The sequence below is a fragment of the Chelonoidis abingdonii genome, chromosome 2 (genome assembly GCF_003597395.2).
Source record: "Chelonoidis abingdonii isolate Lonesome George chromosome 2, CheloAbing_2.0, whole genome shotgun sequence".
Taxonomy (NCBI): Eukaryota; Metazoa; Chordata; order Testudines; family Testudinidae; genus Chelonoidis; species Chelonoidis abingdonii.
The window spans coordinates 209,292,023-209,305,234 of record NC_133770.1 but is presented as its reverse complement, the minus strand read 5'-3'; the positions used below and the strand labels follow the sequence as shown (position 1 = coordinate 209,305,234).

Below are 13,212 nucleotides of genomic sequence, written 5' to 3'. Positions count from 1 at the left end.
TGGGTGCTGCTGACAGATGCGGTACTGCATTGCTACACAGCAGCAGCAGCAGCTTCTTTCCTTTGCAAGTTAGCAAAGACGGTTAGCGGTTGTACTGTACCATCTGTCGCCGTCTCCTGGTTGCTCCTGGCTGACCTTGATGAGGTCGGTCAAGGGTGCCTAAACAAAAATGGGAATGACTCCAGGTCATTCTCTTCTTTAAGTTTCATCTAATGGAGATTCAGTCCTGCCTGGAATATCATGCCAGCTGGAGGTTTCTGCCTCAGGCTGCTCTCCCAGCCAGCCCCACCAACCCGAGCCTCCCCAAGCCTACCCCTGGGTCCCATGGCTCATGAAGCCTGGACAGTAGTAAGAGGCAGTTCAACTATAGGCTTCACAAGTGCAGAATGATGGTAGAATATGCCTTTGGATGTTTAAAAGTTTGCTGGCGCTGTTGGCTGACTAGGCTATTTGTGATTAGATTAGAAGAGCACAGCAAGGTGTGTTGCGCATCACAGAGGCTTTGAAAACCAGTTTCATGACTGGCCAGGCTTTGGTGTGACAGTTGTGTGTGTTTCTCCTTGATGCAGACCCACCCCCTTTGTTGATTTTAATTTCCTGTAAGCCAATCCTGTAAGCCATGTCATGAATTGCCCTCTCTCCGTGAGAGCAATGGTAGGCAATTGTTTTGTGCCTTTTTTCTACAGACAACATACCACGGCAAGCATGGAGTCTGCTCAGATTACCGCGGTATTTATGAGCACTGTAAACACCAAGCGCATTATCCTGCAGTATATGCAGCACCAGAAACTTCAAAAGCAGGCAAGGAGGCGACGGCAGCATGGTGACAAGAGTGATGAGGACATGGGCACAGAGTTATCTCAAAGCACAGGCCCTGGCAATTTGGACATCATGGTGCTAATGAGACAGGTTGATGCTGTGGAACGCCAATTCTTGGCCTGGGAAACAAGCACAGACTGGTTGGACTGCATAGTGTTGTGTGTCTGGGATGATTCCCAGTGGCTGCAAAACTTTTGCATGCGTAAGGGCACTTTCATGGAACTTTGTGACTTGCTTTCCCCTGCCTTGAAGTGCAAGAATACCAAGATGAGAGCAGCCCTCATAGTTCACAAGTGAATGGTGATAGCCCTCTGGAAGCTTGCAACACCAGACAGCTACTGGTCAGTCGAGAATCAATTTGGAGTGGGCAAATCTACTGTAGGGGCTGCTGTGATCCAAATAGCCAACATGATCACTGAGCTGCTGCTATCAAAGATAGTGACTCTGGGAAATGTGCAGGTCATAGTGGATGGCTTTGCTACAATGGGATTCCCTAACTGTAGTGGGGTGATAGAAGGAATACATATCCCTATCTTGGGACTGGACCATCAAAGTAGCCAGTACATAAACAGCAAGGGGTACTTTTCAATGGTGCTGCAAGCACTGGTGGATCACAAGGGACAGTTCACCAACATCAACGTGGGATGGCTGGGAAAGGTACATGACGCTCGCATCTTTAGGAACTCTGGTCTGTGTGAATGGCTGTAGCAAGGGACTATCTTCCCAGACCAGAAAATAACCATTGGGGATGTTGAAATGCCTATAGTTATCCTTGGGGACCCAGCCTACCCCTTAATGCCATGGCTTTTGAAGCCATACACAGGCACCCTAGACAGTAGTCAGGAGCTGTTCAACTATAGGCTGAGCAAATGCAGAATGGTGGTAGAATGTGCATTTGGACATTTAAAAGTGCGCTGGCGCAGTTTACTGACTCGGTTAGACCTCAGTGACACCAATATTCCCATTGTTATTACTGCTTGCTGTGTGCTCCACAATATCTGTGAGAGTAAGGGGGAGTTATTTATGGCGGGGTGCGAGGTTAAGGCATATTGCCTGGCCGCTGATTATATGCAGCCAGACACCAGGGCAGTTAGAAGAGCACAGCAAGGTGTGCTACGCATCAGAGAAGCTCTGAAAACCAGTTTCATCACTGGCCAGGCTACAGTGTGAAAGTTCTGTTTGTTTGTCCTTGATGAAAACCCGCTCCCTTGGTTCACTCTACTTCCCTGTAAGCCAACTGCCCTCCCTTCCCCCCTTTGATCTTTGCTTGCAGAGGCAATAAAGTCATTGTTGTTTCAAATTCATGGATTCCTTATTAATTCGTCACACAAATGGGGGGATAACTGCCAAGGTACCCCGGGCGGGGTGCGGGAGGGGAGGAGGGAAGGACAAGGCCACACTACACTGAAAAACTTATTGAATGCCAGCTTTCTGTTGCTTGGGCAGTCCTCTGGGGTGGCGTGATTGGGTGGCTGGAGCCCCCCCACCGCATTCTTGGGCATCTGGGTGAGGAGGCTATGGAACTTGGGGAGGAGGGCGATTGATTACACAGGGGCTGCAGTGGTGGTCTGTGCTCCTGCTGCCTTTCCTGCACCTCAACAATACGCCGGAGAATATCAGTTTGATCCTCCAGTAGTCTAAGCATTGCTTCTTGCCTCCTCTCATCACGCTGACGCCACCAATCATCTTGAGCCCACCATCTGTCCTCTTGCTCCCGCCACCTGTCCTCATGTTCATTTTGTGCTTTCCTGCCCTCTGACAGTGTCTGCCTCCAGGCATTCTGCTGGGCTTTTTCAGAGTGGGAGGACTGCATGAGCTCAGAGAACATTTCGTCGCGAGCTAGCCTCTTTGCTACATTAGCTTAGCAACATTTTTGCTAGCCTCTGGGATGGAGATGATATGGGGAGCGCTGAAACGTTTGCAGCTGCGGGAGGAAAAAAGAGAGAGTCATATGTAAAGAGACACATTTTAGAGAACAATGGGTAGACTCTTTCACGGTGAACCACGCTGTTAACATTACATAGCACGTGTGCTTTCTTTAGAAGGTCATATTTTGCCTCTTATATTGAGGGCCTGCCAATTTGGTGTGAGAGACCACACACGCAGGGCCGGCGGGCAACAGAATTCGGCTTGCAGGCAGACATGGTAAGCCACAGTCTTTTGGCCTCCTTAACCTTCATAACGTGGGGATGGTGTCAGACAGTAGCACCCTCATTTCCCATACCAAGCACCCATTGGGTTGGCCATTTAAAAGGAGGGGCTGAGGTTTTTGGGTTAACATGCAGCACAAACCCAACTAAACTGCACCCCCCGCCACACCCAATTATCTGCAATGATTGCTTCACCCCTCGCCCCACCGCTTGGCTAACAGCGGGGACGATTTCTGTTCAGCCACTGGCAAATAGCCCAGTAGGAATGGCCACCTGTGAATGTCCCCTTAATAAAATTCCCCTATTTCAACCAGGTGACCCTGGGAGTACATCCAGGAGAGCTTCACTGAGATGTTCCTGGAGGATTTCCGCTCCATCCCCATACATGTTAACAGACTTTTCCACTGGCTGCCAATGCATCCCAAGTCTTCAGGCAAATTAATCGTTAAACATGCTTGCTTTTAAACCATGTATTATATTTACAAAGGTACAATCACCAGAGGTCCCTTCTCCGCCTTCAAGATCTGGGAGCCCACCTTCGGTGGATTGGGAGGGTACTAGATCCAGAGTGAAAAACAGTTCCTGACTGTCGGGGAAAACGGTTTCTCCACTTGCTTGCTGTGCGCTATCTTCAACCTCCTCCTCCTCCTCCTCCTCTTCCTCATCCCCAAAATCTGCATTCCCTGTTGCATGAGAATCCAATGACAGAGTCCATGCACAGGGGTGGGATAGTTGTAGGGACACCCCCTAGAATGGCATGCAGCTCATCATAGAAGTGGCATTCTGGGGCTCTGACCTGGAGCGGCCATTTGCCTCTCTGGTTCTTTGTAGGTTTGCCTGCGCTCCTTAAGTTTCACGTGGCACTGTTGCGGGTCCCTGTTATAGCTTCTGTCCTTCATGCCCTTGGAGATTTTTTCAAATATTCCAGCATTTTGTCTTTTGGAACGGAGTTCTGATAGCACAGATTCATCTCCCCATACAGTGATCAGATCCAGTACCTCCCGTTTGGTCCATGCTGGAGCTCTTTTGTTATTCTGGGACTCCATGATCATCTGTGCTGATCAGCTCACCATGCTGGTCAAACAGGAAATGAAATTCAAAAGTTCACGGTGCTTTTCCTGTTTACCTGGCCAGTGCATCTGAGTTGAGAGTATTGGTATTCTATTGTTTAACATTGCAATTAGAACTGCGATTAATTGTGATTAATTTTTTAAATTGCAATTTTTGGTAGTTGATTGTGTGAATTAATTGTGAATAATCAACAGCCTCAGATTAAATGTATTTGGAAGATTCCTTTTAGGAAGTGGTTGTGGAGAAATTTCTCATCCACATACTTCTATAGAAAACCACACATAAACATGCATTTACCAACTTACCACCTCCAAACTACATAAAAGCTAAAGCCCTGCTTGGTAGTACCCAAATTAGCTGTCTATAAAAGAAGTCTGTTATCTCTACTTGGAAGTACACACAATAGAAGATTCTTTGAGAATAAAACTTTTAGCCTTATTTTTATGCCATTTTCATATTTTACAATGTTTAGTTTAATTAAAAGGGGGAACTGTGGCTGCTCTCCTTTCGCTTGGCAATAAACACAGATTTCTACATCAAAAATAAAGCTCTTGGTGTGGCTGACTTCTCAGTTAAAACTACTTTAATATACTATCCAGAGAAATTTACTTCTAGAAAGTTACTGAGATGCTGTTCAGTGGAATCATCTGTAGTTTACTATGGGATTTTCATTGGGCTGCTGTTTGGGTAGATTGAAAGATGAGCAGATGTTATTGTTTTGTCACTATTGCAAAGCTTGACATAATACTTGCATATAACTGTGTCTCCCTCACCACACCAATCCCAGGGCACAGAGTCTGCAGAAGTTGTACATTGCCCTTCCCACTCCTAAGCACTGCCTCACATAATGTTATGCTACAAAAGCAGCTACATCATGAGCTGGGCAAGGGGAGGGGCAGAAAGCATGCCAGCCACGCCAGAGAGGGACTGTCTTGAGATAATCATTGATGTGACACTTCAAACAGTGCTCAATAAGAGTAGGCTGAGGACCGCTTTAGGAAGGAAAAATTGCAACAGAGAAATCTGGGGCCTTGAATGCTCACTTTTAATGAGACTCCTGATTTGAAACATAGACTCATAGACTCATAGGTCAGAAGGGACTAATATGATCATCTAGTCTGACCTCCTGCACAAAGCAGGCCACAGAACCCTACCCATCCATTTTTATAACAACTCCCTGGAAGGCATTCTGTACTCGTAGGTCAGAAGGGACCAATATGATCATCTAGTCTGACCTCCTGCACAAAGCAGGCCACAGAACCCTACCCATCCACTTTTATAACAACCCCTAACCATGACTGAGTTATTGAAGTCCTCAAAATTGTGGTTTGAAGACCTCAAGCTGCAGAGAATCCACCAGCAAGCGACCCATGCCCCACGCTGCAGAGGAAGGCGAAAAACCTCCAGGGCCCCTGCCAATCCGCCCTGGAGGAAAATTCCTTCCCGACCCCAAATATGGCGATCAGCTAAACCCTGAGCATGTGGGCAAGACTCACCAGCCAGCACCCAGGAAAGAATTCTCTGCAGTAACTCAGATCCCATCCCATCCAACATCCCCTCACAGACCATTGAGCAGACTTATCTGCTGATAATCCAAGATCAATTGCCCAAATTAAACTATCCCATCATATCATCCCCTCCATATACTTATCAAGCTTAGTCTTAAAGCCAGATAAGTCTTTTGCCCCACTACTTCCCTCGGAAGGCTGTTCCAGAACTTCACTCCCCTAAATGGTAGAAACCTTCGTCTAATTTCAAGTCTAAACTTCCTAATATCCAGTTTGTACCCATTTGTCCTTGTGCCTACATTAGTACTAAGCTTAAATAATTCCTCTCCCTCCCTAACGTTAATCCCCCTGATATATTTATATAGAGCAAGCAAGCATATCCCCCCGCAGCCTTCTTTTGGCCAGGCTAAACAAGCCAAGCTCTTTGAGTCTCCTTTCATAAGGCAGGTTTTCCATTCCTCGGATCATCCTAGTAGCCCGTCTCTGAACCTGTTCCAGTTTGAATTCATCCTTCTTAAACATGGGACACCAGAACTGCACACAATATTCCAGGTGGGGTCTCACCAGCGCCTTATATAACGGTACTAACACCTCCTTATCCTTGCTGGAAATACCTCGCCTGATGCACCCTAAAACCGCATTTGCTTTTTTAACGGCCATATCGCATTGGCGGCTCATAGACATCCTGCTATCAACCAATACCCCAAGGTCCTTCTCCTCCTCTGTTGCTTCCAACTGATGCGTCCCCAATGTATATCTAAAATTCTTATTATTAATCCCTAAGTGCATGACCTTGCACTTTTCACTATTATATTTCATCCTATTACTATTACTCCAGTTTACAAGTTTCCAGATCTTCCAGTATCTGTTCCTGTATAGTATCCCGGTCCTTCTCCGTGTTAGCAATACCCCCCAGCTTTGTGTCATCCGCAAACTTTATTAGCACATTCCCGCTCTTTGTGCCAAGGTCAGTAATAAAAAGGTTAAATAAGATCGGTCCCAAAACCGATCCTTGAGGGACTCCACTAGTAACCTCCTTCAGCCTGACAGTTCACCCTTCAGTACGACCCGCTGGAGTCTCCCCTTTAACCAGTTCCTTATCCACCTTACAACTTTCATATTCATCCCCATCTTTTCCAATTTAACTAACAGTTCCCCATGTGCGGAACCGTGTCAAATGCCTTACTGAAATCGAGGTAAATTAGATCTACCGCATTTCCTTTGTCTAAGTAATCTGTCACCTTCTCAAAGAAGGAGATCAGGTTGGTTTGGCACGATCTACCTTTAGTAAATCCATGTTGCAATTCGTCCCAATTACCATTGACCTCAATGTCCTTAACTACTTTCTCCTTAAATTTTTTCCAAGACCTTACATACTACAGACGTCAAGCTAACAGGCCTATAGTTACCCGGATCACTTTTTTTCCCTTTCTTGAAATAGGAACTACGTTAGCAATTCTCCAGTCGTACGGTACAACCCCCGAGTTTACCGATTGATTAAAAATTCTCGCTAACGGGCTCGCAATTTCATGCGCCAGTTCCTTTAATATCCTTGGATATTCTGGGGCCCTCCGATTTTGTCCATTAAGCTGTTTAAGTTGGCTTTACCTTAGTCGGGAATAATTCCACCTCCATATCCTTCATTCCACGTTGGTTATTCATCCTCCATCATCCCTTAACTCCTCATTAGTCTTATTAAGACTAGCAAAAAAGGTTTAACTTAATTTTAAGGGATTTATTTTTTGGGGCCCATGCCCCTTAGGTTTACCCTTAACCTCCATTCATCCTCAGTGGTATAGCGGCCCTACTTCTTTCTTTGTTTTCTATTATGTGGCTGTAGACCTACATGGTTTTAATTCCCTTTGCAAGGTCCAGTTCTAATGGTTTTTAGCCTTCCTCACTTTATCCCTATGGTTTGACCTCACTAGGTAGCTTCCCTTGCTGAATCGCTTTCTTCCACGTCCCTGTAAGCTTTCTGCTTCCTATTCCCTCTCTGAGATGCTTGCTCATCCAGCTGGCCTACAAACTCCTGCCATGGTTTTTTCCCCTTTCTGTATGCAGGCTTCGACAGTTTCTGCAGCTGCAAACTTTTTAAAGTAATTTCAGGCCTCCTCCGCATTTAAATCCACAAGTTCCTCTTGTCCAATCCACTTTCCCTAACTAATTTTCCTTAACATTTTAAAATTAGCTCTTGAGAGTTCAAAACCCTATCCCAGACACGGTGTTATATCCTTCATCTAGTTTTGAACTGAATCAGCTCTGATCACTTGAACCAAGGTTGTCCCCTCCACCATTTCTTCTACGAGTCCTTACTGCTCCCAAAATCCCAAATCTAAAATGGCATTCCCTCATTGTTGGTACTTAACTACTGGTGAAGAAATCCATCGCCTATTCACATCCAGAAAAATCTGACCCCTATTATTCTTGCAAGCACTTGTCCTTCCAGTCTATATCTGGGAAGTTGAAGTCTCCCATGATCACACATTTCCCCTTAGTGTTACTTCATTAAAGGACATTTTAAAGAGTCTCATCCATATCCAAATCAGATCACGCGGTCTGTAGCACAACCCCAAGCCATTTCGGGGCTCTAGTTAGCTTTACTAGTGTGAATTTTTGCCCAGACAGACTCTGTCTTATCCATTCCGTACTTCTCTATTTCATTACGTTTAACCTCATCATTGATGTACAAATGCTACTCCACCACCTTCCTTCTCTGCTTTTTCTAAACAGCACATAGCCTTCAATATCTGTATCCAGTCATGAGTACTATTCCACCAGGTTTCTGTTTCCCTATACATATTTTGGTTTCACTTCCTGCACCAGTAGCATCCTTCCTCCATCTTGTTCCCTAGGCTCCTCGCTTAGTGTAAGACAATTTTAATTTGGCGTTTGGCTCTCTCAGTGACATTCTTTACCCCATTGTGCACAGACCTTCTACCACCAGCATCACCTGTTAGTCTAGTGTCTACTCCGGTTTTCCTCCTTGGGTCAATTCTTTGGTCCACAAGCGTATCCCCTCTCACTTTGTTTACTTCCCTCTCCAAGTTAAATTCTGGCGTGGAGATCTCCTGGACATCTCCCAACCATCTCCCCCAACATATATTGGCTACGTTAAATCCGAGCAACTTCTCTGCTTGTTTTGCTCTTTACATTACAAGCATGGATGTACACATGCACTTTGTAGTGAGTGTAACTTGAGAAAAGTGGCCAGCATAAGTATTTTTATTTAGATTATACAGCAAAGAGTATTGATAATTGGATGCTGAGCCTTTCATCACGAGGCTATTGTTTTGAATTCAGACCACGTCAGTAGAGGTTGAAACAACTTAATGGCTGTTTGATGGAGTAAGTGAAATAAGTTGTTGGCGTCAGTCCAGTTCCTAAAAGACATGGGGCTATATTCATTCACTGACTTGATTGGGGTACATCAGCTATGAATTTGGCCTATGATGCCCAAGTCACAGAAATCAACACAATAATTAACGTTAATTGGCACACTTGCCTGGAGAGCCAATGACTGAATGGAGACTGAACTACCCCTGCAGCATTAAAAGTAGTTCCTCCAGCTTGGGGCTGAGGCACATTGGTGCAGGAGCGTGAGAAGATTTCACTGCTGGTCTCTACCTGTATTGTGCATTACCTGTTCTGTGGTTTACCAGAGGCAACAGTCTTTAGTTTGTGAATTTGGCACTTCCCACAAGCACAGCATTTACAAAAGCAAAAAGTCCCCAGCTTTGAGAACTGCACAAACCTTTTAGGCAGTAGCATGAAGCATCGTTACTGGATTTTATTTAAGAAAAGAAAAAAATGGATTTTCAGCAATATCACTGCTTTGCCTAAGAAAGCCTTTCCTTACTTGAGGGGGGGCTGCCCAGCAGGTTCAGGGGGACTCAGTACAGCACAAAAGATCAGTAGGGGTGGAGAAATTTCTATGGCCCTGGAGATGCTCCCCATCACCCCCAAACGTTTCTGAGGTGGTGGATAAAGGATAGCTCCTTGAAGGTCACGTTCCCTCTCCCCTGAAGAATGTTTGCAGGTGCTTCCTCCTCTATAGTCCTTTCCCCTGGGTTTCCTTGGTGGAAGGAGTAATTGGGCTATATATGTTATTTCTGTGCAATGAGCGACAGTGATACTGGAATATGATGTGATTTCAAAATAAAAGTAAATTTTGGTACATTGAAGCTGCTCATTGCACCAGTGTTTAATGGAAGAGCCACTGGGTTACTGGGCCTAATTTCCTTTTCATACTGTGAAAATCAAGAGTAATAGAAGTTAAGAGAATTGCATGTTTCAAACCTGTGTAAGTGAAAAGAGAATCAGGCTCTTAGATTTCTTCCATGTCTTTGCTATGCTTCTGTAGTACTCACAGTACAAGAGGCCTGGGACTCAGGATGAGGACAATCTATTTTTAATCTGCAGGAAAATTTAAAAATGTAAAAGAAAACGCCTTAAGGTTATAAACTATAGCTTAACCACTGGATTTTGAATAAGCTATACAGTGTGAACCACAAGCTGCTCTTATTCCCCTGTTTCTGCTGACCTGAGCTGTTTGCTCTGTTGCTGCTGCTCTCCATTTAATAGATTTGGTACTTTCTAGGGACCACATCTTTAATATTTCTAGCAAAGTCATTATATTGTGCATTTGTGTATTTTATTTGTCCTTAGGAATACATATTTAAAAAGACTTCTTACTACAGGTAATGAGTTAACTTGCCTCCTGTTCTATGTATTGGGAACAAGGGCTGGGAAAGCAGCATATAGCAGGATGGCCCGGGAACTTAACTCACCAGTGATGAAGAGGGAGAATTTTTTGCATCAGGAAGACACCTGCCAGGGACAGGGAAGGAAAGCAGCAGTGGGAGAGAGATGTTGACTCATCAAGGAACTGGGATAGACCACAGCAGTTTAGGAAGCTGAATGGACATAAGGCTGGATTTATGTCTGCATTTGTCATCCACAAAAGAGAGAAATTAGGGGTCCTAGTGAGTGCCTCACAAGTGTCAAGTCATTCTCATACTATCCCTGTGAATTAGAGAAATATCATTATTTTTATTTTACAGATGGGGAAACTGAGGTACAGAGAAGTTAAGTGTTTTGTCCAAGGTCACACAGCAAGTCTGTGGTAGATTCAGGAAAAGAATCCAGATTTCTTGACTCTCAGTCTTGTCCCTAATCACAAAACTATCCTTTCTCCCTTCTGAGGGGCTTGTTACTGTTAATCAGTTCTACCCTCCCGCAATAGCTAGCACTGTATTGAATATAGACACAAGAGATTGGCCTGAATTAACCTTCCAAAACCAAATACCCCCCCGCCCCAAGAGCCCTCACATTTTGGAACCAGATCAAAACCTTGTGGCTTGAATCCAACTCCAACAGTCTAGTTCTCTCACACTTGTGTAAATCAGGAGTTCTTCAGATGAAATCAGTGGAATTATACCGGTGTAAAACCAGGTAAATGAAAAGAGATTTGGACTCTATTAGTCAATGGAAACTGAAGTAAAGGATTTCAGAAGGAGATTATTTTAAATGCTTAAGAAATTCCTCTGAAAAACTGAGTAGCTTTTTTCATGTAACATGCAAAAAGCAAAATACAGTAGTGTATAAAGAAGCAAGGCAAGACATTATTTTAAAACACTGGAAAGCTTGTAGTTATTAATCAAAGTAAGCTTCCACAAAAGGAAAAAGTAAACCTTTAGGGTTGTAAGACTTGTTTTCCTTCAGCTTTGACCAGATATTTAAAAACATTGAAACATGACAAATTTCTCAAAAATGTTTCTCTGACCACAGCTCCTTTCATGCAGACAAACACAGAGGTTATGCCAGTTCCTGGAAGGGGGAATGTCATTAGCTGTTCTTAATCCTTAAGCAGGGGTCTGTATGTTTTGTTTTCTCTCTCTCTCTCTTTGTCCCTAAGTAGATTGGCCTGATTTTGATATATTTTAATTTTAATCTTTAGTGTTGCATTATTATTGTCAAAACAGATAGTCAAGGATAGAACTGATGATGGATGATCAGATAGCAAAAATAATCAGTTGCATATTACCAGGATTGTGTGAAAGTGGTGGCATTGTTTTTAAATGTGAAAATGTTCACCATTTTATACCAAGTGAAATTCAGAGGTTTCAACTGATTTGTTTACTCAGGGGTTTGCACAAATTTAACTAAACCAATTTAAAAAAGCAATTTAAGTGGTGCAGTTTCTGCAGGTAGACCAGTCCACAATAATTAAGCACATTGGTAATTATTTGCAGGGTGGGAGCCTCACTGGTTATTATTCTCATGGCAGTAAATATTTATACAATACCCCTAGGGTTATTCCTACTGATTGTTCTAGTAACAATAGATTACTGTTTCTGAGGAACACTTTATGCTAAAAGAGCCACTTTTAGAAAAGGAGAAGATATGATAGAGGTCTATAAAATCATGACTTCACTGGTCCTTCTCGCATGAACAGAGAGCAACAATACCCAAAGTCTGAAGGTGCAAACAATTCGATGTTTATTGGGATGAACTTCCAGCAATCTTAAATCCAAGCTCCTTTTTCCTTATTTTGGAATCACAACTTACTTCCTGTTTGCCCCCAATTTATATAGTAATATTCACAGCTATACCTTAACCAATCATTCTACTGAAATTTACCTAACCAATCCTAACATATTGTAACACGACTAGCTAACCAATTATATCCCACCATCTTAATTAGTTTACACTCAGCAAAATTAATTATACAGCAGACAGAAACAATCACAGAGCCAGACAGAGACTATGCAAATAAATATACAAAACAATACAGAAGTGAGGATTTCACAACTACATCTATAAAGACATAAGGGTTTCCCAGTTGTGTCTATTGCAGTGATTTCCCTACACCTCTCTTAAGGGGGGTGAACACTCCCCCTGAATTTCCCCAACCCCCCCAGTTTTGTGAACTAGTTATATGCCAAACCTGGTGGCTGTACTTTGCGACTTTGTCCTCACCCACAACTGTTTCACATTTGGGGACAATATACACCTTCAAGTCAGCAGCACTGCTATGGGTACCCGCATGGCCCACAGTATGCCAACATTTTTATGGCTCACTTAGAACAACGCTTCCTTAGCTCTCATGCCCTAATGCCCCTACTCCACACTGATGACATCTTCATCATCTGGACCCATGGAAAAGACGCCCTTGAGGAATTCCACCATGATTTCAACAACTTCCATCCCACCATCAACCTCAGCCTAGACCAATCCACACAAGCGGTCCATTTCCTTGACACTACTGCGCTAATAAGTGACAGTCACATAAACACCACCCTATACCGGAAACCTACTGACCACTTTATTTACCTACATGCCTCCAGCTTCCATCCAAGACACACCACATGATCCATTGTTTTCAGCCAAGCTCTAAGATACAACTGCATTTGCTCCAATCCCTCAAACAGAGACAAACACCTACTAGATCTCTATCAAGCATTCTTACATCTACAATACCCACCTACTGAAGTGAAAAAACAGATTGACAGAGCCAGAAGAGTACCCAGAAGTCACCTACTACAGGACAGGCCCAACATAGAAAATAACAGAACTCCACTAGCAGGGCCAGCTCTAGCAATTTCGCCACCCCAAGCATGGCGGCACGCCGCGGGGGGCGCTCTGCCGCTCTCCGGTCCCGCGGC

The 13,212-nt window shown here is 44.0% G+C and overlaps 1 pseudogene; it reads right to left on the bottom strand.

The window, feature by feature from the left end:
• Nucleotides 1-2,189: 2,189 nt before the first annotated feature.
• LOC116837755 (uncharacterized) overlaps nucleotides 2,190-13,212 on the bottom strand; it is a 25,395-nt pseudogene continuing 14,372 nt past the window's right edge.